The sequence below is a fragment of the Bombina bombina genome, chromosome 1 (genome assembly GCF_027579735.1).
Source record: "Bombina bombina isolate aBomBom1 chromosome 1, aBomBom1.pri, whole genome shotgun sequence".
NCBI classification, from domain to species: domain Eukaryota; kingdom Metazoa; phylum Chordata; class Amphibia; order Anura; family Bombinatoridae; genus Bombina; species Bombina bombina.
Genome location: NC_069499.1, coordinates 271,413,644 through 271,441,638, shown reverse-complemented (window position 1 = coordinate 271,441,638; position 27,995 = coordinate 271,413,644). Strand labels below are relative to the sequence as shown.

Genomic DNA, 27,995 nt, shown 5'->3' with positions numbered 1-27,995 from the left:
GAAAATTGATTAAAATTACATGCTCTATCTGAATCATGAAAGTTTATTTTGGCCTAGACTGTCCCTTTAACAAATTATATTGGGCCAGATTACAAGTAGATCACTATTTAGCGCTTTTGCTAGAGTGCTAATTACGCTAGAAGTAAATGTTTTTGCGAACTTTGGGTTACGCTCGTATTAAAAGTAAAATGCTTGCACTAACCCGATGCGTGCAAATAGCTTACTTCTACGGCAATGAGAATATTGCACGCGCTATAACTTATTCCCCATAGAAGTCAAAGAAGCAAAAAAAGTGGGGGGGGGGGGGACACACCCTACTTGTGTGCTAACCCGACAATGTTCTTCACATAGAACAATATGTTCTATTTATTCTGTTTATTCTTAAATACATATTGCTATATATATATATATATATATATAGATATGGTATGTTGTACAATAAATATATCTATACCAATGACGTGCAGTGAGGTCAGAGACTGGTGAGGCACTTGCTATGATATGCCCGACAATATGAACCCAGATAGAGCAGCAATTTTAAGCAACTTTATAATGTACTCCTATCATCATTTTTTAGGAGTACATTAGAAAGTTGCTTAAAATAGCTGCTTTATCTGAGTCATGAAATAAAAAAATTTGGTTTCATATACCTTTAAAGTTTTCAAGACACACCTGCTGCTGAGCATATCTAGAAATGATTTGTTCTTGAAAATTACTCATTTTCAACAAACAATAACAAGTTATCAATACTGCAAACACTGCTGCTGCTATGTGGTCCTCAAGACATGCACGTGCATTACCCACTAGGTATGCTGGTTAATAAAGGATACAAAAAGAATAAAGTACATTATAATAAAAGTAAATTTGTTTTATTTTTTTATTGCAATTTCTATCTGATTCATGGAAGCTTAATTATGACTTTCATGTTTCTTTAAAATACTAATTTGATTTGCTGACAATACAATTCAATACTTTAATAAATAAAATAAAAACATACTTAAGTCTGTTTTATTTCGTGCAGTTACTGCAGTGGCTTTATTTCACTAAACACTTGCCATAATTACAATACATATATATTTTTTTAATATAATCATTCAGATATTCTCTGACATAAGATTAAAGCATCAGTGTTGACACTAATGGAACTATAAATAATTTGCTTTTAAGACTTGAATGGGTAAATTAAGGTGAAAAAATATTTATTTCTGCACCTTTTTGCACATTTTATTCTGTAAGGATCAGAACATGTATTTTAAAAAGTGACTTTGGTGCTTGCAGAAAGCAAAGATTTAGGACATTTTAATCCTTTTTCATATTTTTAAAAAAATCAGTTCACTTTCTTTGTAGAAAAAATAATTTTAATAATACCTCTTTTCTTTTTTATATAAATGATAATAATAAAAAGCAAATATACTATCTTGTTCATCATGACTGCCATAAGTCCTAAACATTATCTTCTCTCTCAGCTAGTTATTTTTAAGAAAACAGCAACAGATGAAAAAAATAATGTTACAACTTTCTCTTACATTCCAACCTGTGTTTATTATTAATGGTCTTTTTTTTTTTGGAGGGGGGGGGGATTGGAACAAAAACGGAATGTATTTATAAGCCATAAAATTACTGTTTTTGATTGTAAAGGTTTGTAAATATTTTTGTGTCATATAATTTGAATAAATTCCTTATGTAGATCAAATTTGAAACAGAAGAAGAGATAAAGCTGAGTTATTTTTATTCCATATATTGGGGTCTACTCTATTTCATGCACCTTTTAGTTAATTGCTTTAACTAAATTCATTGCAGAGGATCAAAATTAAATACACCCCAAGCCCTGCTCCACCTACCTCCACTGTACTGCTTAAACTTGAACACACACCCGCTGCCAAAGCCCCGGCCCCCGGTAATAATAATAAACAAAATTAATAATAAAATATATAAAATAATTAAAAAAAATCAAATTAGGTGCCCTCTGAAATGTTAAAGGCCATCCCAAAAAATCTTGCTGAGCTGCATCATCATGATGCATGTCTCATCTTGTTAGTCCGCCCCTTATAGTTAACATGTCTGACGCCCAGCCCCACACTATAATTGCAATGAAAATGACCAAACAATAAATAATGTTTATTTATAATCTGGCTACATAAATTAGCATTAATTTACAGAATGCTAATTTATGTAGCCGGATTATAAATAACATTATTACTGTACTTTGGTATTAACAGGTTGCAGAATAGTGCATATAAAGGCTATTCAATATAAGCCCGCTGCGTAAACTAGATTTTAGTTTGTAACAGGGGCGAAACTACAGGGGGTGCAGAGGTCGCAGGTGCGACTGGGCCCCTGAGGGTGGGGGCCCATCTTAAAAAAAAAAAATATATATTTTTTTAGAATTTTTTTTTAATAAAAAGCGTGAACCTACCACTGCCTGCACTGATATCATGTGAGTGTGACATGACTACAGGGGTTAGTGTTTCTGTTTTACCCATTAGTGTTTATGTGTGTGTGTGTATGGTGTGTGTGTGTGTATGTATGTGACTGTGTGTGTATTTATGCATGTATGTATGTGTGTTTGTGTATGTTTGTGGAACCAGCAAATTACAGACCTTGTTACTACAGCATGGGCAGGCAGGGGGTAAACAGTGTCACTATACAGTACCACTATATACAGCATAGGGGGGTGGACCATGTCACTGACTACTGTAGTCACTTTATAAAGTACTGGGCGGGTAGGGTCAGGCCAGCCATCTCACCGGCAGATTACAGACTGTGTCACTGACTCACTATATACAGTACTGGGGGGGTTAAATAGTGTCACTATATATATATATATATATATATATATATATATATATACAGTAATAGGGGGTGATACCATCTCACAGACTGTGGGCACAGAGTACCTCCTTTTGCAGACATGTAATCTGATTCACATTTTTTTCTGTGTTAAATGTAAAAAAAAAATTTTTTTTTTATTAAATTCACCTTTTTTTGGAGGAGGGAGGGGTGGTGGTGGGGCCCCTTCTTAGATTCTTGCACCTGGGCGGGGTGGTGGGGGGGCCCCTTCTTAGATTCTTGCACCTGGGCCCTGTGGTTTCTAGTTACGCCTCTGGTTTGTAATTTCCTGTTTAGGGTTGGGACTGTGTGTGTGTTGTATTTTGTACTTACCAGTACAGTAGGGCAGCAGGGTCCAGGCAGCAGCTGATCTAAGAGTCTTCTTCAATCGATGCAGCGCAGCAAGTCAAGACGACTCCGTCCAGGCTAAAAAATGACAGGTCACTAACAGGAGGCAGCAGTCTCTTCTTCCCACCAGTACCGTGCTGTCAATGCTGCTCCCTTGCGCATGTGCAGAGAGGCAGTCAAAGCCGGTCATGTTCTCCTGGTGCTGTCAATCATAAGGAGAACATGACCATCTCTGATTGACTCCCTTGGTAGGAGGCATCAAGAGGGATGCCTCATATTGGTCTCAATTTGGTGTGCTAATATTTTGACAGCACACAGGTGGCGCACACAGGTGGCACTCCAGCACAGCTTTTCCTATGACCCATGTAGTGCTATGGAGAGAAGCGGTCCTGTACCGGCCTCTCCATAGTGTTACATGGGGGGGTGGAATTGTGGGAAAAAAATATTTTGGCAATTTTTTTATTTATTACAATTTAACTAAACTTTGCCCCATAATGGCAAGGGAAACCCTGCATCCTATGACTGCACGTCCCTGATCTATACGTGTATATATGAGCGCAATTTTATCTGCGCCCAAACGATCGCAAAAACCCCAATATCGCTTGCTCTCCACTCATAATCTGGTCCATTATCTACAAAAATCTCCATATTAAGTCTATGAAAACTTTGGCTATTGATAGTTAATAAAGGGATTTGAAACTGGTGCTTAACCCCTTAGTGACCAGAGCACTTTTCCATTTTCTGTCCGTTTGGGACCAAGGCTATTTTTACATTTCTGCGATGTTTGTGTTTAGCTGAAATTTTCCTCTTACTCATTTACTATACCCACACTATTATAAACCGTTTTTCTCGCCATTAAATGGACTTTCTAAAAATACCATTATTTTCATCATATCTTATCATTTACTATAAAAAAATTTATAAAATATGAGGAAAAATGGAAAAAAACACACTTTTTCTAACTTTGAACCCCAAAATCTGTTACATATCTACAACCACCAAAAAACACCCATGCTAAATAGTTTCTAAATTTTGTCCTGAGTTTAGAAATACCCAATGTTTAGATCTTATTTGCTTTTTTTGTAACTTATAGGGCCATAAATACAAGTAGCACTTTGCTATTTTCAAACCATTTTTTTTTTCAAAATTAGCGCTAGTTACATTGGGACACTGATATCTTTCAGGAATCCCTGAATATCCATTGACATGTATATATTTTTTTTTAGAAGACATCCCAAAGTATTGATCTAGGCCCATTTTGGTATATTTCATGCCACCATTTCACCGCCAAATGCGATCAAATACAAAAAATCGTTCACTTTTTCACAAATTTTTTCACAAACTTTCAGTTTCTCACTGAAATTATTTACAAACTGCTTGTGCAATTATGGCATAAATGGTTGTAAATTCTTCTCTGGGATCCCCTTTGTTCAGAAATAGCAGACATATATGGCTTTGGCATTGCTTTTTGGTAATTAGAAGGCCGCTAAATGCCACTGCGCACCACACGTGTATTATGCCCAGCAGTGAAGGGGTTAATTAGGGAGCATGTAAGGAGCTTTTTGGGGTATTTAGCTTTAGTGTAGTGTAGTAGACAACCCCAAGTATTGATCTAGGCCCATTTTGGTATATTTCATGCCACCATTTCACCGCCAAATGCGATCAAATTAAAAAAAAACGTTAAATTTTTCACAATTTTAGGTTTCTCACTGAAATCATTTACAAACAACTTGTGCAATTATGGCACAAATGGTTGTAAATGCTTCTCTGGGATCCCCTTTGTTCAGAAATAGCAGACATATATGACTTTGGCGTTGCTTTTTGGTAATTAAAATGCTGCTAAATGGCGCTGCGCATCACACGTGTATTATGGCTAGCAGTGAAGGGGTTAATTAGGTAGCTTGTAGGGAGCTTGCAGGGTTAATTTTAGCTTTAGTGTAGAGATCAGCCTCCCACCTGAAACATCAGACCCCCTGATCCCTCCCAAACATCTCTCTTCCCTCCCCTACCCCACAAATGTCCCGCCATCTTAAGTACTGGCAGAAACTCTGCCAGTACTAAAATAAAAGGAAAATTTGGGCTTTTTTGTGCATTTTTTTTTAGCATATTTACATATGCTTCTGTGTAGGATCTCCCTTAGCCCCCAACCTCACTGATCCCCCACCAAACAGCTCTCTAACCCTCCCCCTCTGACTTAATTACACTTGCCTGCCACTTAATGGGTACTGGCAGACAGCTGCCAGTACCCATTTTAGTGAAAAATATGCTTTTTTTTTATTAAAAAAATGTCCCTTTTCTGTATTGTAGCTCCCCCCCCATACCAACCCCCCACCCCTTCCAGATCCCATAGATGCTTTTCAAAAAAAAGTTTATTTCATTTTTTTTTACACTTCACTTGTAACTTTTTTTCTGTAGTGTAGCGGTTCCCACCCGCTCCCGCCCACGCGCCCGCCCGCCACCCCCCGTGCACGCGCGCGCCCCCGCCACCCCCTGTGCACGCGCGCCCGCCACCCCCCGTGCATGCGCGCGCCTGCCACCCCTCGTGCACGCGCGTGCCCCCGAAGGCTCCGCCCCCATCCCTCCCCCCTCCACCTTACAGAGCTCACCGATGGCCGCCCACCCGCCTCCCAAGTCAGCTCCCACCCACCAACGATACCGGCCATCGATGTCCGGTGCAGAGAGGGCCACAGAGTGGCTCTCTCTGCATCGGATGGCCAGGAAGTGTTATTGCAGGATGCGTCGATGTCGAGGCATCACTGCAATAACCGGAAAGCAGCTGGAAGCGAGTAGGATCGCTTCCAGCTGCTTTCCAGACTGAGGACGTGCAGGGTACGTCCTTGGTCTTTAACTGACATCCTTTAGAGGACGTACCCTGCACGTCCTCGGTCGTTAAGGGGTTAAAGTGATGGTAAATCCTAGAGTTTGTGAAATGCTAGGATTTACAATTGGAACAAATAAAGGGGACTTTCATTCATGAAGTATAAAATACTTAATGCTGAAAGCTCCTTTCTTTGTTCCAAGTGTTCGCTGCACTGAGCTGCTAAGGCAGCCCACGGCAGAACTCTATTTGGCTGAGCAGTGACTTTTCCACCTCTTAGTCTATAGTCTTTCAGGAAATCCGGCTTGGTGCCGCAGATGTATGTATTTATGTGAGCGTGTATGTGTTTATGTATATATATATATATATTCTAAGGGAAGAACAAAGGTATTTTAAGTATTTATTTATAAAAAAAAACATATTAAATCTGTTTAAAATGGATTTTCTTTCATAAGATTGTGAGAGTCCACAAGCCATCACATGTGAGATTAAAGTCCAGTCCTACAGGAGGAGGCAAAACACCACACAACAGAGCTTTAATCCATCCTACTTTCCCATAATTCTTTAGTCATTTTTTTGCCTCCAGCAAGGAGGATGGTGACACTTGAAGTGCTGATCTACACACAGATTGAAAGGGGTTCTCAAACTGATGTGAGACCCGATATCCCCCTTAGAATGCCGGGAATTGGACAGAGGTGTATAAAAGAGTACATTGACAGTGAGAGTAATTCACCTGCGAGAGTTTGTCACTTGCCTGCCAGGATCTAAGGAAGTACTCCTTCCTTAGATCCTCTGTCACTGCATACTACACAGGATGGGCTCTTCTACTGGAAGCAGGTCTTGGGAAGCAGAGTAAGTGCTGAAATATAAGTTGGTACTTGCACTCAAATAGCCTGCAGGCTATTAGCATGAACATGTACACATGATTCACATAGCCTTGTTACATAGTTGCATACACCAGATAATGCTACATACAGTTATAGGCACGTTTGGGCACTTTTACTGTAAAATGTAGGTACTGTCTCTTTACATTTATTTCTGGTATTTAGTACGTACCAAAGTTCTGTTCCTCATTCTCAGCAGGCTCTCAGATGATCAGGAACATTTCTGAAGCCGAGGAACTAATTTTCAAAAGTTTCAGAGCTTAACTTTTTCCCGCTTAAATTGTGCTCCGTTTCTGTCATACAGGTGGTAAGAGTCCACGATCCATTACTCTTGGGAATTACACTTTCCTGCCACTAAAAGAGGCAAATATTCCCAAACCCTAAAAGTGGTGGAACTTGTTGCCAACAATCATTCCATTGCAAGTAATGCAATTGCCACATCTGTAGCACCCCCATTTTTTCCTTGGGGAAGCCAGGTTTGACTCTGATAGCTTGTGATGGGGTCAGTCCTCACCAATAGATCCCTCAGATTCTGTGCACATGGCTTCCCCAAGGAAAAATGGGTGCTACAGATGTGCCAATTGCATTACTTGCAATGGAATGATTGTTGGCAACAAGTTCCACCACCCTCACACTAACAAGACCTTCAGTATACGTCATTGTTTGACCTGCACTTTGGATTATGTCATCTATGTGATCATTTGTCCATGTTCTCTGTATTATGTGGGTAAAACTATTACCTCTTTCCGAGAGAGGTTGGCAAACCACAAAACAGTTATTAGGTTGGCTCTTGAAAAAGGGTCTTCTGACCAACCGGTGGCACGCCACTTCCAACAAGCGGGACATCCCATTTCTGCTTTGAAAACAATACTCATTGATCACATCCCTAAATCCAGACGGGGGGGGGGGTGTCTGGGCTAAGGCCCTATTGAAGATGGAGTCACGTTGGATTCATCGTTTGGATACTATCACTCCCAGAGGCCTGAATGTGATGATCGATTATAGCTGTTTTTACAAATGACTGTGAGCTTCCTCTCATCTGTTTAGTGAGCTTCTACCATCTCCCTGGGCATGCTGTTGCTAGCTCTATGGTAGTTTGTATTGTTTAATACACAAGGATACAAGTTATTGACGTAACTTTTAATACCTATTTTTGACCTGTTTGTCAAATGATGTATAGCTAGTTTTGAGCTTACTATTAATGGTGTATGTTTTGTTATGTCTCTACCTGTGTATCCCGGTATTTTATGTTTTTATCTTTAGGATTTTGTAGGATCTGGTACGTTTTACACACAGCAGGGTCGCTGCACCTGTTGCCATGGTTACATTGTTTGTAAATACTCTTTGGGCCCGTCCATTCGGGCATTTATTGTATGGCTGTTTGCTGTTATCACCTGTCTGTGATGAGTGTCATTGCTCTATGGCAACGGCACCTGTATTCATGTGATCGAGTTGCTGTTCCACTATAAGGAGCACTAGTGGTTATCTGGTTCCCGTGTGGTTGCCATGGTTACTCTCTTTATTTACAATGGTTGGGCTGGTTGCCCACATCTGATTTGCTAGATGACGCTGTACCATTTAGCATTGGTGTCTTTGTTGTAGTGTTTCCATGACAACCGACGGCACATGTAATGACGTCACTACACATACACCGCATAGGCTTGCGTGTTGTTTACCACATAGTCGCCATGCTTGTGAGCGGCTGTTTAGGATATCGTGATGGTTAGTAATGCCATTCAGCTGTGTTTTGCATGATTTTTTGGCAGTTGGTGTAACGTATCAGAATTGTGGGTGGGGGTATTTAAGGCACTCTTGCTGTGATATATTTTATGCCTGTCTAATATGACTTGCTGCATGGGACCAAGGCTTCTTAGTGGGGCCGAAACTTTATGTTTTTGTAACAATTAAATGGTGATATTTCTCTTGTAAGATGTATCGAGTCCACGGATTCATCCTTTACTTGTGGGATATTCTCCTTCCCAACAGGAAGTGGCAAAGAGAGCACACAGCAGAGCTGTCCATATAACTCCCCCTCCAGCTCCACCCCCCAGTCATTCTCTTTGCTGGCTCTAAGCAATCGGAAGGGTAAAGAGAATGTGGTAAAAAAAAATTTCGTTTTTATTTTCTACAAGCAAGATTTTGTTATTTTAAATGGTACCGGTGTGTACTATTTACTCTCTAGCAGAAAGGAGACGAAGATTTCTGCAGGGAGGAAGATGATTTTAGCATGTTGCAACTAAAATCCACTGCTGTTCCCACAAAGGACTGAGGAGTGTAAGAAAACTTCAGTTGGGGGGAACGGTTTGCAGGTTAGGCTGCAATAAGGTATGTTCAGTCTTTTTTTTTTCTAGACAAGACTGTGATAATGCTAGAGAAGACTGATAATATCCCCATGAGGGAAGGGTAAACTGTATTCAGAGACTAAGTATGGAATTTCAAGCTTACATAACAGGGCTAGTTTATGCTGGTTCACACTACTTTCAAGGCAAACGGTGTTTTTTGAGACACTGTGAAGGTTCCTTTGGGTTTCTTTCAGGGATTGTTTCCCACATGGCTAATATTAAAACACTTTGGAGTGTTTCTTTAGGCCTCACAAGCACCATAGCGAGGTGGGAGGGGCCTAATTTCGTGCCTCAGGTGCGCAGTTATATTTGACTAGAAGTTCAGGCTGTTTCACATGTAGGGTCCTGCTGCAGTTTGAGGGCCTATAAGAAGCTTTTTCCCCACAAATCTGGTTCCTAAGGACAGGTAGGGCCATGGCAGAGCTGTGGCAAGGTGCTGAACGTTTTTTAACCGTTTTTTTGGCTTACTGTTGATCCGGTTTGGGCATTAAGGGGTTAATCGTTTTTATTGCTAGTGGTGCAATCTTACTAATGCTTTAGGTACATACTGTAAAAATTTCGAACAGTTTGCTGCATTTTTTCACTGTTTTGCAAAATTGTGTGCCTTTTTTATCTCTTAAAGGCACAGTAACTTTTTCAAAGTGTGTTTTTACTTGATTAAAGTGATTTCCAAGCCTGCTTGTTTGACTACTAGTCTGTTTAACATGTCTGACACCAAGGAAAATCCTTGTTCAATGTGTTTAGAAGCCATGGTGGAACCCCCTCTCAGAATGTGTCCCACTTGTACTGATATGTCTATACACTTTAAAGAACATATTGTTGCACTTAAAAATGTGGCCCAAGATGATTCTCAGACAGAAGGTAACGAGGTTAGCCCGTCAACCTCTCCCCAAGTGTCACAACCAGTTACGCCCGCTCAAACGACGCCTAGCACCTCTAGTGAGTCTAACTCTTTTACCTTGCAAGACTTGGCGGCAGTTATGAATAATACCCTCTCAGAGTTCTTATCTAAACTGCCCGTGTTACCTGCAAAGCGTGATAGCTCTGTTTTAAGAACAGATAATGAGCATTCTGACGCTTTAGTAGCCGTATCCGATATACCCTCACAACGCTCTGAAGTTGGGGTGAGGGATGTGCTGTCTGAGGGAGAAATTTCCGATTCAGGAAAGGTTTCTCCTCAGACAGATTCAGATATATTGGCTTTTAAATTTAAACTAGAACACCTCCGCTGTTTGCTCAGGGAGGTATTAGTTACTCTGGATGACTGCGACCCTATGGTGGTTCCAGAGAAATTGTGTAAAATGGACAAGTACCTGGAAGTTCCTGTTTACACTGATGTGTTCCCGGTCCCTAAGAGGATTGCGGATATCGTCACTAGGGAGTGGGATAGACCAGGTATTCCCTTCATTCCCCCACCTGTTTTTAAGAAAATGTCCCCCATATCGGACCCCATATCTGACTCGTGGCAGACGGTCCCTAAGGTGGAGGGGGCTATTTCTTCACTTGCTAAACGCACAACCATACCAATTGAAGACAGTTGTGCTTTCAAAGATCCTATGAATAAAAAAATAGAGGGTTTACTTAAGAAAATTTTTGTTCAACAAGGTTTTCTTCTCCAACCTATTGCGTGCATTGTTCCTGTAACATCACAACTGTAGCTTACGTCAATCATCAAGGGGGAACAAGGAGTTCCCTAGCAATGACGGAAGTAACCAAAATAATCAGGTGGGCGGAGGATCACTCCTGCCATCTCTCAGCAATTCACATCCCAGGAGTAGACAACTGGGAGGCGGATTTTCTAAGTCATCAGACTTTTCACCCGGGGGAGTGGGAACTCCACCCGGAGGTATTTGCCCAGCTGACTCAGCTATGGGGCACTCCAGAATTGGATCTGATGGCGTCCCGTCAGAACACCAAACTTCCTCTTTACGGGTCCAGGTCCCGGGATCCCCAGGCGGTGCTGATAGATGCTCTAGCAGCGCCTTGGTCCTTCAATCTGGCCTATGTTTTTCCACCGTTTCCTCTCCTCCCTCGTCTGGTTGCCAGAATCAAGTAGGAGAGGGCTTTGGTGATTCTGATAGTGCCTGCGTGGCCACGCAGGACCTGGTATGCAGACCTAGTGGACATGTCATCTGTCCCACCATGGACACTACCAATGAGACAGGACCTTCTAATACAAGGTCCTTTCAAATATCCAAATCTAATTTCTCTGCGTCTGACTGCTTGGAGATTGAACGCCTAATTCTATCAAAGCGTGGTTTCTCTGAGTCGGTTATTGATACCCTGATTCAGGCTAGAAAGCCTGTCACCAGGAAAATCTACCATAAGATTTGGCGAAAATATCTTTTTTGGTGTGAATCCAAGGGTTGCTCATGGAGTAAGATTAGGATTCCCAGGATATTGTCCTTTCTCCAAGAAGGATTGGAGAAAGGATTATCAGCTAGTTCCTTAAAAGGACAGATATCTGCTTTGTCTATTCTTTTACACAAACGTCTAGCAGAGGTACCAGACGTTCAAGTGTTTAGTCAGGCTTTAGTCAGAATCAAGCCTGTTTATAGACCTGTGGCTCCGCCATGGAGTCTGAATTTAGTTCTTTCAGTTCTGCAAGGGGGTCGGTTTGAACCTTTACATTCCATAGATATTAAGCTTTTATCTTGGAAAGTTTTGTTTTTGGTAGCTATCTGCTCGAAGAGTTTCAGAGTTATCTGCTTTACAGTGTGATTCACCTTACATGGTTTTCCATGCAGATAAGGTAGTTTTGCGTACCAAACCCGGTTTTCTTCCTAAGGTTGTGTCTAATAAGAATATTAACCAGGAAATTGTTGTTCCTTCTCTGTGTCCTAATCCTTCTTCGAAGAAGGAACGTCTGTTACACAATCTTGATGTGGTTCGTGCTTTAAAATTCTATTTACAAGCAACTAAGGATTTCAGACAAACACCTTCATTGTTTGTTATCTATTCTGGTAAGTGGAGAGGTCAGAAGGCGACTGCTACCTCTCTTTCCTTTTGGCTGAAAAGCATCATCCATTTGGCCTATGAGACTGCTGGCCAGCAGCCTCCCGAAACAATTACTGCTCATTCTACCAGAGCTGTGGCTTCCACATGGGCTTTTAAAATGAGGCTTCTGTTGAACACATTTGTAAGGCAGCGACTTGGTCTTCGCTGCATACTTTTTCCAAATTTTACAAATTCGATACTTTTGCTTCTTCGGAGGCTATTTTTGGGAGAAAGGTATTACAAGCAGTGGTGCCTTCCGTTTAAGGTACCTGTCTTGTTCCCTCCCTTCATCCGTGTCCTAAAGCTTTGGTATTGGTATCCCACAAATAAAGGATGAATCCGTGGACTCGATACATCTTACAAGAGAAAACTGAATTTATGCTTACCTGATAAATTACTTTCTCTTGTGATGTGTCGAGTCCACGGCCCGTCCTGGCTATTAAGTCAGGTAGCTTTTTTGTTAAAACTACAGTTACCACTGCACCCTATGGTTACTCCTTTTTCTAACCTTCGGTCGAATGATTGGGGGGTGGATCTGGAGGGGGAGCTATATGGAAAGCTCTGCTGTGTGCTCTCTTTGCCACTTCCTGTTGGGAAGGAGTATATCCCACAAGTAAAGGATGAATCTGTGGACTCGATACATCACAAGAGAAAGTAATTTATCAGGTAAGCATAAATTCTGTTTTCTAATCTCTTGTGCTGGCTGTCATTGTTTGGGATGTTGAGGATTGACACAGGATCCTGTCCTACTACACTGTTCACTATTTGGATTCACATTGGCCCAGCACAGAGTGGTTGTGATTGCTGGTGAGTGCTGATCTGCTGTACATATATATATATATATATATATATATATATATATATATATACAGTATATATAGCCTTGGGACAGATATATTTAAAGGGATACTAAACACAATTTTATTCTTTAATGATTCAGATCAGATAGAAGTAAATTAGAAAGTTGTTTCAAATTGCATGCTCTATTATCAATTTTTCTTTATTCTCTTGCTATCTTTATTTAAAAAGCAAGAATGTAAAGCTTAGTTGCCTGCCAATTTTTTGTTCAGACCTGGGCTATACTTGCTTATTGGTTTGCTAAATGTAGCCACCAATAAGCAAGCGCTATCCAGGGTGCTGAACCTAAAATGGGGTGGCTCCTAAGCTTTACATTTTTGCTTTTTAAAGAAAGATAGCAAGAGAACAAAGAACATTTGATACTAGGAGTAAATTAGAAAGTTGCTTAAAATTGCATGCTCTATCTGAATCATGAAAGAAAAAAATGTAGGTTTAGTATCCCTTTAATCTAGTTATTCCCCTTTAAAAAAAATTGTAGTTTGATTTTTAACACGTCTTGTTTTTTGCGCAGGTACGTTTTTTTTAACGCACGTTGGCTTTCAAATCTGCTTGCATCGGCAGGTCAGGATAGTGCACATAGGGCCAGATTACAAGTTGAGTGCTAAATATCGCTTGCATGCAAGAGATATTGGTGCTCCACTTTGCAATACGAGCGCACAATAATGTGCGCTGACTTCCATAGGCTCCAATGGGAGCGTCGTTCTGATGCCATCACACTCCCACCAACTTTAAAGCCCCAAAACTGCCTAGTGCAAAATAAAAAAGGCTGCATTTTTTTTAAATAGAAAACTTCAATGTCCTCTATTTTGAGGGCATTTGGGGTACTTTTAGAAGATTAACCAGAGATCTGGTTAACCAGAGAATTGCTACTGCAAGGTCGCGGTTGCAATAACCAGCCACCTTTAATGGCTGGTTAATTATTGCCCCAGAGTGACTTGTTGGTCTCTTAGTGGAGCATATTTGCCAACTGTAGCAATTTTGCCGGCATAAATAACTGCCTGTGCCTTGGTATAATTACACAGGATTCTGTTCTACGTTGTAAAAATATGCCTAGAGGTGCAGGCTTGGCATAGATGTCTCTGTGAATCACACATATGGTCTCTTTTGGTATATTTATTTTTGCATACTGCGGCATCAGTCTCCTGTAGTTTTAATACAATATTCAATATTTTGTGCATACCGTGCGCAATTTACATTGGGTGTTTTGGGGCAGTTTAGAGCAGGTGGAGCTATGAAAACCTTTGGTGAGCATGGTCATTACTCCTGTAAATTATCTTCTTGATCACATTTGCTACGATATGTCCCTGGAAACTATGGGGGAAATTACTAATATGGTCATATACCACACCTGCTTATATTTACATATATTGCTACCTAGAAAATCAGTAATGTTTAATCCCTTTGGTAGACTGTAATGAGTGTGATTAGTGGACTTTCACTGCATTAAAATACTTTCTGCTGGGAATTAGGCCCAGAAAGGTGTTAACCTGTAGATTATCTGCATCTCTTTCTTGTATATGGCTTTATTCCTGGGCATCAGATGAGGTCCCTATTCATACACTGTTCAGGCATTGCATTTTTATAAGCAGCAGACAGATTTAAAGGATCACAAACGTAAAGGGTTTCTTCAGTTTTATTACAGTGAGGGGTGCAATTTTTGAGGTCATGGGTAACGCATTTGATATTCCGATGCTAAAAATAGTGGTTCCTTTAATTAAGCAGAAGTGTGCATGATGTGAAAATAACATAAACCCTGGGGGCAGAGCCTTTGTCTGGCCACTTTATTTCTACACATCCCCTGGTGGAGTTTTGCTCGGCCATCTGGCAGCTTTTATGGTTCTGACTCAAACTGTTAAAATATTTTATCTGTTTGAAATTACAAGAGATGCTTTTAAATAATCTGTCACACTGAGTGCTGTCATAGTGCATACAATTTTTTTTTCAGCATTGAAAACAAAAATAAATATAAGTAATAAAGCCATAGAAGTGCTTAACAATACAAATGCTGAGTTCTCACCGCATTCATCTTTTTCCATAGACGTCATTGAAGGAGTATTCATTTTTTATTTAGCAGAATAGTAGAATATCCCCTGCAGTTTATCATTGATGCCAATCTTGCAGTGTTGGCATTCAACTCTTACCTTTACCTTTCAGTAAGACTACATTTAGCTGTTTTGCGTCATGTCTTTATATACAGTATGTATATATGAGTGGTGTATATGTGCTTGAAAATGTTCCATTACTGAGTATATTGCTGCATTTGTTAAGCATGAACATAGTAGAATAATGAGCTAGTTCTGTTCCAAAATATGATACATTGCTCCTGACCTACACAAGTCCCCTCCTTGACATTGAGATTCCTGCACTATGCTCAGTCATGTTATCCTAATCTCCCTATGGATACACAGCTCCATCCATTAGTGATAATAAACATATCTATCTATCTATCTATCTATCTATCTATCTATCTATCTATATATATATATCTATATATATCTATATATATATATATATATATATATACACACACACACATAATGTGCTCACCATACCAACAAAGGAAGGAGTCATCTCTTACTGCAGACACAAATTATCATAAAGAAAAATTAATTTCATTTCAGCCTGCGTTTTGTTTTGTGCTCTGATATTATTCTGGAAGAGTGACTGTCACGCTAGAAAATGATTTAGACATACAATACGTTTTCCTTCCAGATAATCAGCTGTATATAAAAAAACAAGCAAGCACATTGATTGTGTCTACCAGTTTGATTTACTATTCATTTAGAAATCAAGGGCTGAAAACCATTGCATTTCTATGAATATATATAATAGCGTAAGGGGGCGTCCAACCTACATAATTAAGGGATTTAATTGTTTTTCCATGGCAAGACCAGGGCAATAATTAAAGGGACATTCCGGTCAAAATTTAAATGCCATAGATTAATTACACATTTAAATAGAAACATATTTGAAATATACATGTATTGTCATAAACTCTTCTAGTAAAAGTTATCACTTTTTAAATATTAGCATTTTTCTCTGCATATGCATGTGAAGCATAGCTGTATATTCTCAGTGCACCAGAAATTTAAATACTACAGCTGCTCAGGACACCAGTGGGGCTTGTAACATATCAGCAATTAACAAACTGACACCTTGATTACGAGTTTTGCGTTGTGGCTTTTAAAGCTGAAAAAATGGCAATTTCTGCGTAATGGCCAGGAATGCATATTGCGAGTTGTGTCGGTATAGCTATACCGCAAGCATTTTAGCCTGTACCGCAACGTCAACCCCGCACTCCAAAAAAAATGGTGTTTTTGCATGGGATTTCCATAGCGCCGGTATTACAGGTTGTGCGGTGAGGCTAAAATGCTTGCGTTACAGCCTATACCGACACAATCCATACTGCCATCTGAGAGCAGTAGTTATGGATTTTGTGTAACAAAAATGTTTCACAAAACTCATAACTAAACTGTTACAAAGTACACTAACACCCATAAACTACCTATTAACCCTTAAACAGCCACCCTCCTGCATCACAAACACTATATTAAACTTATTAACCCCTAATCTGCCGCCCATATACATCACAACTTGTAAATAAACCTATTAACCCCTAATCTGCCACCCACCCACATCGGGACTACTCAATAAAGTTATTAACCCCTAATCTGCCGCCCGCCCACATCGCCAACACTATTTAAATATATTAAACCCTATTCCCCCCGCACCCCGACATCGCCGCCACTCTAATAAAGTTATTAACTTCTATTCCGCCACTCCCCGACATCGCCGCCACTATATAAAGTTATTAACCCCTAAAACCCCGGCCCCCCACATCGCAAAACACTAAACTATTAACCCCTAAACCTAACACTCCCCTAACTTTAAATAAATAAAAACTTACGTGTGAAATAAATATAAACCTAACATTAAACTATAAATTAACCTAACATAACTAATCTAATAAAATGAAAAATACTACCAATTAAAATATCTAAATTACTACAATTTTTTTAAAATAAATCTAAATTACAACTAAAAAAAAACCAAATCCTACGAAAAATTTAAATAATCGAAGTTTACCAAAAATAATTAACACTAAAATCACGAAAAATAAAAAACACTCACGCCTAGATTACGAGTTTTGCATTAGAGGCTGTGCGGTGCTAACAAGCAGTTTATGCTCACCGCTCACAGACAGCGCTGGTATTACGGGTTTTTACAAACCCGGCTTTAGCCGCAAAAAAATGAGCGTAGAGCAAAATTTTGCTCCACATCTCACCTCAATACCAGCGCTGCTTACGTTAGCGGTGAACTGGTAAAACGTGCTCGTGCACAATTTCTCCATAGGTGTCAATGGGGGAGAGCCGGCTGAAAAAAACCTAACACCTGCAAAAAAGCAGCGTAAAGCTCCTAACGCAGCCCCAATGATTCCTATCGGGAAAATACATTTATGTCTACCCCTAACATGAACCCCGAGTCTAAACACCCCTAATCTTACAGTTATTAACCCCTAATCTGCCGCACCCAACATCGCCGACACCTGCATTATATTATTAACCCCTAATCTGCTGCTCCGGACACCGCCGCCACCTACATTATACTTATGAACCCCTAATCTGCCGCCCCCAAAATCGCCGACACCTACATTTGATTTATTAACCCCTACTCTGCCGCCCCCAATGTCGCTGCAACCTACCTACCTACATTTATTAACCCCTAATCTTCCGCCCCAACGTCGCCGCCACTATAATAAAGTTATTAACCCCTGAACCTAAGTCTAACCCTAACCATAACACCCCCTAACTTAAATATAATTAAAATAAATCTAAATAAAATTACTACAATTAACTAAATAATTCCTATTTAAAACTAAATACTTAGCTATAAAATAAACCCTAAACTAGCTACAATTTAACTAATAGTTACATTGTAGCTAGCTTAGGGTTTATTTTTATTTTACAGGCAACTTTGTATTTATTTTAACCTAGTTAAAATAAAGACAAATTTACCTGTAAAATAAAACCTAACCTAAGTTACAATTACACCTAACACTACACTACAATTAAATGAATTACCTAAATTAAATACAATTAATTACAATTAAATAAAATTATCTAAAGTACAAAAAAAAACAACACTAAATTACAGAAAATAATAAAGAAATTACAAGATTTTTAAACTAATTACACCTAATCTAATCCCCCTAACAAAATAAAAAAGCCCCCCCAAAATAAAAAAGCCCTACCCTACACTAAATTACAAATAGCCCTTAAAAGGGCCTTTTGCGGGGCATTTCCCCAAAGTAATCAGCTCTTTTACCTAAAAAAAAAAAATTACAATCCCCCCCCCCAACAATAAAACCCACCACCCACACAACCAACCCTACTCTAAAACCCACCCAATCCCTCCTTAAAAAAACCTAACACTAACCCCTTGAAGATCACCTTACCGGGAGACATCTTCACCCAAGCGGGCAGAAGTGGTCCTCCAGACGGGCAGAAGTCTTCATCCAGACGGCATCTTCTATCTTCATCCATCCGGCGCGGAGCTGGTCCATCTTCAAGACATCCGACACGGAACATCCTCTGCTTTCCACGGCCGGCGACTGAATGAAGGTTCCTTTAAATGACGTCATCCAAGATGGCGTCCCTTCAATTCCGATTGGCTGATAGAATTCTATCAGCCAATCGGAATTAAGGTAGAAAAAATCCTATTGGCTGATGCAATCAGCCAGTAGGATTGAACTGGCATTCTATTGGCTGATTGGAACAATAGGCCAATAGGATTTTTTCTACCTTAATTCCGATTGGCTGATAGAATTCTATCAGCCAATCAGAATTGAAGGGACGCCATCTTGAATGAAGTCATTTAAAGGAACCTTCATTCAGTCGTCGGCCGTGGAAAGAAGAGGATGCTCCGCGTCGGATGTCTTGAAGATGGACCCACCCCGCGCCGGATGGATGAATATAGAAGATGTCGTCTCGATGAAAACTTCTACCCGGCTTGGATAAAGACTTCTCCTGGCTTCGTTGAGGACTTCGGCCCAGTTGGGTGAAGACATCTTCCGGTAAGGTGATCTTCAGGGGGTTAGTGTTAGGTTTTTTTAAGGGGGGATTGGGTGGGTTTTAGAGTAGGCTTGGTTGTGTGGGTGGTGGGTTTTAATGTTGGGGGGGAATTGTAATTTTTTTTTTCATGTAAAAGAGCTGATTACTTTGGGGCAATGCCCTGCAAAAGGCCCTTTTAAGGGCTATTTGTAATTTAGTGTAGGGTAGTGCTTTTTTTATTTTGGGGGGGCTTTTTTATTTTGTTAGGGGGATTAGATTAGGTGTAATTAGTTTAAAAATCTTGTAATTTCTTTATTATTTTCTGTAATTTAGTGTTTTTTTTTTTTTGTACTTTAGATAATTTTATTTAATTGTAATTAATTGTATTTAATTTAGGTAATTAATTTAATTGTAGTTTAGTGTTAGGTGTAATTGTAACTTAGGTTAGGTTTTATTTTACAGGTAAATTTGTCTTTATTTTAACTAGGTAGTTATTAAATAGTTAATAACTGTTTAAGAACTATTGTACCTAGTTAAAATAAATACAAAGTTGTCTGTAAAATAAAAATAAACCCTAAGCTAGCTACAATGTAACTATTAGTTATATTGTAGCTAGCTTATGGGTTATTTTATTGGTAAGTATTTAGTTTTAAATAGGAATAATTTAGTTAATTGTAGTAATTTTGTTCCGATTTAGTTAAATTATATTTAAGTTAGGGGGGATTAGGGTTAGACTTAGGTTTAGGGGTTAATAACTTTATTATAGTGGCAGCGACGTTGGGGGCGGCAGATTAGGGGTTAATAAATGTAGGTAGGTGGCGGCGATGTTAGGGCCGGCAGATTAGGGGTTAATAATATTTAAATAGTGTTTGCGATGCGGGAGTGCGGCGGTTTAGGGGTTAATATATTTATTATAGTGGTGGCAATGTCCGGTTTTGCAGATTAGGGGTTAATAGGTAGTTTATGGGTGTTAGTGTACTTTTTAGCACTTTAGTTAAGAGTTTTATGCTACTGACTTTTAAATGCGGTACCAGGCTTGACAGGAGAGGGTTTACCGCTCACTTTTGGTCAGACTCGTAATACCAGCGCTATGCAAGTCCCATTGAAAATATAGGATACGCAATTGACGTAAGTTGATTTGCTGTATTTCCGAGTCTGGCCAAAAATTGAGCGGTACACCTGTACCTTCAAGACTCGTAATACCAGCGGGCGTTAAAAAGCAGCATTAGGACCTCTTAACTCTGCTTTTTAAGGCACAACTCATAATCTAGGCCTTTGATTGCAAAAAATAAACAAAATGATAAAGAATAAAAACAATTACACCTAATTTAATAGCCCTATAAAAATAAAAAAGCCCCCCCCCCAAAAAAACACCCCCTAGCCTACAATAAACTACTAATAGCCCTTTAAATTGCCTTTTGTAGGGCATTGCCCTAAAGAAATCATCTCTTTTACCTGTAAAAAAATACAAAGTCCCCCCAACCATAAAACCCACCACCCAACCAACCCCCAAAATAAGAAAACCTAACTCTAAAAAAAATCTAAGCTACCCATTGCTAAAGGGGCATTTGTATGGGCATTGCCATTAAAAGGGCATTTACCTCTTTTCCAGGCGGCCAGGATTTAAGCAGCTCTCATTCCTATTGGCTGATTCAAATCAGCCAATAGGAATGAGAGCTGCTTTAATCCTATTGGCTGATTTAAACAGCCAATAGTATTTTGGCAGCTCTAATTCCTATTGGCCTATTTAAAATTTTCAGCCAATAGGAATGCAATGGTACCCCCAGTATAAAAGGGTTACCTTGCATTTGAATCCTCAGTGTGTGGCGGACGATCACATGAAGAGGACCTCCATGTCAGATCAATGGACCTCCGCCTTGGACCTTCGCCTGTACCTCCGCATCGACTGCTCCACCTCCGCAGGGATGAAGAAGATGCCGGTCTCTCAATGGATGAAGATGGCACCGCCTGGATGAAGATGGAGCCGTTGGGATAAAGATCGTTCAAGCCGGACTTCAGCAACTGTGAGTACCTAAAGAGGGATTAGTGTTAGGCTTTTTAAAGTTTTTTTGGGGTTTTTTTTTTTAGATTAGGGCTATTGGGCAATCTTAAAAAAGCTGAATGCCCTTTTAAGGGCAATGCCCATACAAATGCCCTTTTCAGGGCAATGGGTAGCTTAGGTTTTTGTTAATTAGGTTTTTTATTTTGTGGGTTTGGGGGGTTGTAATGTTAGGGGGTGTTTGTTTTTATTTTGTATCAAAAGAGCTGATATCTTTAGGGCAATGCCCTACAAAAGGCCCTTTTAAGGGCTATTGGTAGTTTATTATAAATTAGAGTTCTTTTATTTTGGAGTGTTTTTTTTTAAAGTGGGGTATTAGAATAGGAATAATTTTTATTATTTTGGATAATTCGTTTGTTATTTTGTGTAATGTTTTTTTTGTTTTGGGGTTCTTTTTTTTAATTTTTTTAGAATTACCAATTTCTCTTGTTAAGTGTATCCAGTCCACGGATCATCCATTACTTGTGGGATATTCTCCTTCCCAACAGGAAGTTGCAAGAGGATCACCCACAGCAGAGCTGCTATATAGCTCCTCCCCTCACTGCCATATCCAGTCATTCTCTTGCAACTCTCAACTGAGATGGAGGTCGTAAGAGGACTGTGGTGTTTTATACTTAGTTTATTTCATCAATCAAAAGTTTGTTATTTTTAAATGGTACCGGAGTGTACTGTTTATCTCAGGCAGTATTTAGAAGAAGAATCTGCCTGCATTTTCTATGATCTTAGCAGAAGTAACTAAGATCCTTTGCTGTTCTCACATATTCTGAGGAGTGAGGTAACTTCAGAGGGGGAATAGCGTGCAGGTTTTCCTGCAATAAGGTATGTGCAGTTAAAATATTTTTCTAGGGATGGAATTTGCTAGAAAATGCTGCTGATACCGAAGTAATGTAAGTAAAGCCTTAAATGCAGTGATAGCGACTGGTATCAGGCTTATTAATAGAGATATATACTCTTATAAAATTGTATTTTAAAACGTTTGCTGGCATTTTTAAACGTTCTTTATATATGTTTGGTGATAAAACTTATTGGGGCCTAGTTTTTTCCAGGTGTAAGTGAGATAAGTAGAGCGCTGGAAACAGTGATTCCAAACACCTCACAGTAAATAAGTCCTTCAGACTAATTTTGTGTTATACAAAAAAGAGGGGTGGGGCGTGAGGGCGCTAGTGAAAGCTTAAGAAATCTAAATGGTGAATATTTAACACAGTATGTGTCTATGTATTCAGTGTCTGCTCAAATAATTGCTTTAAATATATAAAACTAAAATTTCAGTGTTTGTTTATATAAATGCTGTGTAATAGTTTGTGTATTTTATAACGTTTTAGGATATATTATGACCATATATCATAATTTATAATAATTTAAATAAAGTGCACTGTGTGACAAATTTTCTGCAACCAAAAATTCTTTGATTTTTAATATACACTGCTATATAGAATCAATATTTCTCTTGAAAATTTCATACGTTTTAAACTTGGTTTTAACTTACAAATTCTAAGTATACCGATGTTCAAATATATATCTTCATTCAAATACTATATAGGTATTTCTCTTTTGTACAAATATATGCCAAAAGAACAACAAAAGAGGAGATTAAATGTTAATAAAAGTTATTTATTATAACAATATAAAAATCGAATTAAATAAAAGGGACGTCTCCCCAAAATTAAAAAATTAAAATAAAAACAGTATCTGTTAGCAGTAGATTCTGAATTCCTAATAATTTCTGCAACTCTATATAAACAAGGGAGTCTTTGCAATCAGGTTTCTAAGGATTTCCCATTGCCGTATTTTCTTAACAGAAATGTTTCTTATTATGGCAATTTAAAGTTGTACAAAGTCAGTAAGGTTTTGCAGTATGCAGTCCCAGACTTAGCGGTTCAAAGTGAGGTTAGATGAATATTGTGATACTTAGCGTATGAGTTACCTTCTCCCTTACAGCCGGTTTATTCACTGCTGTTTTCCTCGATGCGACTGTAAACTTAGACCCGCCGCATGTAGTCGGCGTCTGACGTCACTGTCTGGTCTTTGATCTTCTGAATCCGTTATTAAGTAACAGTTTGGCTCTTTAATTTTTCAGAGCCTCTGTGTTTCAAAAAATCCTGCACTTAGTGTTGTACACGCAGGAAAGAGATGCTTGAAAGATGTTATGTAGTAGTTGTTGGTAGTAAAAATAACCCGGGTTATACTGTCATAACACTTTTTCGATTGCTTAATTCAAAAGCTTGTAGAAAAGTCACTTAGTACCACTGAGGGTCACAGGAATCACTGGAAGCCACCAAGGGTCACAAGGGTCGACGCGTTTCGCTCTTATTCAGAGCTTTATCAAGATACTTGTGAGTCCTGAGTGTAGATATTTATAGCTGGTGCCAGACTTTGATTGGTTATTGCTTCAATAGATTAAAGGTGGAATTTTTTTGCTCGCATTCTGTTAAGGTGGAATATTTGAAAAACTCATACTTGTATCACAATGAATAGTTGAACTCCCTTGTTTTACTATTACAGTGCTATTTTTGCTAGTAATGCTTAAATTATAAAGTGGATATAAAATAAAATATATGTTGCAAGGTAAAATATCATGAATTAAAATTAAACTTCAGATACATCAATTTATAATTATAAAATTAATCGGCCTATCCAATAGGTATTGCTCTAAAACCTAGGTAAAATATTACACATTCCATATTTTGGAGACTTTGCTGGGCCTAACAATAAAAATTAACTATATAATATAAAAATCCATAATTCATTATAAAAAGGTGAATATATATTATATACAATGTCTACTAATAATGTAGATTAATGTGAATTAAAGTATTGTTGGGGGGTGGTTTATGGTATTATTCCAATAGAAAGGGGGAAAGATCTAATTCAGAATTCAGGCCTCTGGGGTATAGTGTGTCATATTTATATATTAATTCTGCTTCCTTGATTAATAATTTCTTTTCAAGATTTCCTCCTCTCCAATGTTTATGTACTTTTTTTAATCCCCAGTATAACAGGTCTTTGTTGTTCCCTTTATGGACTGTTTTAAAATGTTTGTAAAGATGTGTATCATCGATCCCATTTTTTATGTTATTTAGGTGTTCTCTGATTCTGTCCTTTACCATTCTTTTTGTTTCACCTAGATAGAAAAGGTTGCAAGAACATTTCAGGATGTATATTACATTTTTCGTTGTGCACCTTATTGTATCTTTAATTGTGAAAGGTTTCTCTATTTTATTGATTTTAATATTATTTAACTTTTTACTGTGTTTGCAGGCTTTACAGGAATAGCATGGAAAGAACCCTGCAATTCCTTTTCCATTCAGATCTTTTTGTTTCAGATATGTCTTTTTAGGTGGTTTGAACTCACTGGGAGCTAGTAAATTCTTCAGATTAGTAGCTTTTCTGAATATAAAATTTGGTGTTTCAGAGATCTTATCTCCCAAGATGTCATCTTCCTTAATAAGGTGCCAGTGTTTTTTTACTATTCTTTTTATTATATTATGATCATCATGATAATCAGTAATAAATGGTGTTTTTATTTTATCTTCAGGATTATTTTGTTTTTCTTTGTATGTTAATAGATTAATTTGCTAGAAAATGCTGCTGATACCGAAGTAATGTAAGTAAAGCCTTAAATGCAGTGATAGCGACTGGTATCAGGCTTATTAATAGAGATATATACTCTTATAAAATTGTATTTTAAAACGTTTGCTGGCATTTTTAAACGTTCTTTATATATGTTTGGTGATAAAACTTATTGGGGCCTAGTTTTTTCCACATGGCTGGCTTGAATTTTGCCTAGAAACAGTTCCCTGAGGCTTCCCACTGTTGTAATATGAGTGGGAGGGGCCTATTTTGGCGTTTTTTTGCACAGCAAAAATTACAGACACAGACATCCAGCTTCTTCCTGCATGATCCAGGACTTCTCTGAAGCGCTCAAAAGGCTTCAAAAGTCGTATTGAGGGAGGTAAAAAGCCACAGTAGAGCTGTGGCAGTTGTTGTGACTGTTTAAAAAACGTTTTTGTCATTTGTTATTCCGTTTTTGGTATTAAGGGGTTAATCATCCATTTGCAAGTGGGTGCAATGCTCTGCTAACTTATTACATACACAGTAAAAATTTCGTTTGTGTAACTGCATTTTTTCACTGTTATTTCAAAATTTGGGAAAATTTGTGTTTCTTAAAGGCGCAGTAACGTTTTTTATATTGCTTGTAAACTTGTTTTAAAGTGTTTTCCAAGCTTGCTAGTCTCATTGCTAGTCTGTTTAAACATGTCTGACACAGAGGAACCTACTTGTTCATTATGTTTGAAAGCCATGGTGGAGCCCCATAGGAGAATGTGTACTAAATGTATTGATTTCACCTTAAACAGTAAAGATCAGTCTTTATAAAAGAATTATCACCAGAGGGTTCTGTCGAGGGGGAAGTTATGCCGACTAACTCTCCCCACGTGTCAGACCCTTCGCCTCCCGCTCAGGGGACGCACGCTAATATGGCGCCAATTACATCAGGGACGCCCATAGCGATTACCTTGCAGGACATGGCTGCAATCATGAATAATACCCTGTCAGAGGTATTATCTAGATTGCCTGAATTAAGAGACAAGCACGATAGCTCTGGGGTTAGGAGAGATACAGAGCGCGCAAATGCTGTTAGAGCCATGTCTGATACTGCGTCACAGTATGCAGAACATGAGGACAGAGATCTTCAGTCTGTGGGTGACATCTCTGACTCGGGGAAACCTGATTCAGAGATTTCTAATTTTAAATGTAAGCTTGAGAACCTCCGTGTATTGCTTGGGGAGGTATTAGCTTCTCTGAATGACTGTAACACAGTTGCAATTCCAGAGAAATTGTGTAGGCTGGATAGATACTATGCGGTGCCGGTGTGTACTGACGTTTTTCCTATACCTAAAAGGCTTACAGAAATTATTAGCACGGAGTGGGATAGACCCGGTGTGCCCTTTTCCCCACCTCCTATATTTAGAATTTTTTTTCCAATAGACGCCACTACACGGGACTTATGGCAGACGGTCCCTAAGGTGGAGGGAGCAGTTTCTACTTTAGCAAAGAGTACCACTATCCCGGTTGAGGACAGTTGTGCTTTTTCAGATCCAATGGATAAAAAATTGGAGGGTTACCTTAAGAAAATGTTTATTCAACAAGGTTTTATTTTTACAGCCCCTTGCATGCATTGCGCCTGTCACTGCTGCGGCGGCATTCTGGTTTGAGGCCCTGGAAGAGGCCATCCAGACAGCTCCATTGAATGAAATTATTGACAAGCTTAGAACGCTTAAGCTAGCTAACTCATTTGTTTCTGATGCCATTGTTCATTTGACTAAACTAACGGCTAAGAATTCCGGATTCGCCATCCAGGCGCGTAGGGCGCTATGGCTTAAATCCTGGTCAGCTGACGTGACTTCAAAGTCTAAATTACTCAACATTCCTTTCAAGGGGCAGACCTTATTCGGGCCTGGCTTGAAGGAAATTATTGCTGACATTACTGGAGGCAAGGGTCATACCCTTCCTCAGGACAGGGCCAAATCAAAGGCCAAACAGTCTTTCGAAATTTCAAGGCAGGAGCAGCATCAACTTCCTCCGCTTCAAAACAAGAGGGAACTGTTGCTCATTCCAGACAGGCCTAGAAACCTAACCATTCCTGGAACAAGGGCAAGCAGGCCAGAAATCCTGCTGCTGCCCCCAAGACAGCATGAAGGAACGGCCCCCTATCCGGAAACGGATCTAGTGGGGGGCAGACTTTCTCTCTTCGCCCAGGCGTGGGCAAGAGATGTTCAGGATCCCTGGGCGTTGGAGATCATATCTCAGGGATATCTTCTGGACTTCAAAGCTTCTCCTCCACAAGGGAGATTTCATCTTTCAAGGTTATCAGCAAACCAGATAAAGAAAGAGGCATTCCTAAGCTGTGTGCAAGACCTCCTAGTAATGGGAGTGATCCATCCAGTTCCGCGGACGGAACAAGGACAGGGATTTTATTCAAATCTGTTTGTGGTTCCCAAGAAAGAGGGAACCTTCAGACCAATCTTGGATCTAAAGATCTTAAACAAATTCCTCAGAGTTCCATCATTCAAAATGGAAACTATTCGGACCATCCTACCCATGATCCAAGAGGGTCAGTACATGACCACAGTGGACTTAAAGGATGCCTACCTTCACATACCGATTCACAAAGATCATCATCGGTTCCTAAGGTTTGCCTTTCTAGACAGGCATTACCAATTTGTAGCTCTTCCCTTCGGGTTGGCCACTGCCCCGAGAATCTTTACAAAGGTTCTGGGCTCACTTCTGGTGGTTCTAAGACCGCGAGGCATAGCGGTGGCTCCGTATCTAGACGACTTCCAGGCGTCAAGCTTTCAAATTGCCAAGTCACATACAGAGATAGTTCTGGCATTTCTGAGGTCGCATGGGTGGAAAGTGAATGTGGAAAAGAGTTCTCTATCACCACTCACAAGAGTCTCCTTCCTAGGGACTCTTATAGATTCTGTAGAGATAAAAATTTACCTGACGGAGTCCATGTTATCAAAACTTCTAAATGCTTGCCGTGTCCTTCATTCCATTCCACGCCCGTCAGTGGCTCAGTGCATGGAAGTAATCGGCTTAATGGTAGCGGCAATGGACATAGTGCCATTTGCGCGCCTGCATCTCAGACCGCTGCAATTATGCATGCTAAGTCAGTGGAATGGGGATTACTCAGATTTGTCCCCTCTACTAAATCTCGATCAAGAGACCAGAGATTCTCTTCTCTGGTGGCTTTCTCGGGTCCATCTGTCCAAGGGTATGACCTTTCGCAGGCCAGATTGGACGATTGTA

At 39.3% G+C, this 27,995-nt stretch overlaps 1 protein-coding gene across 1 annotated transcript in view; it reads left to right on the top strand.

Annotated features, from left to right (window-relative positions):
* Positions 1-27,995, top strand: part of AVEN (apoptosis and caspase activation inhibitor) — an 874,431-nt gene that overhangs the window by 487,733 nt on the left and 358,703 nt on the right. The window lies entirely within an intron of this gene.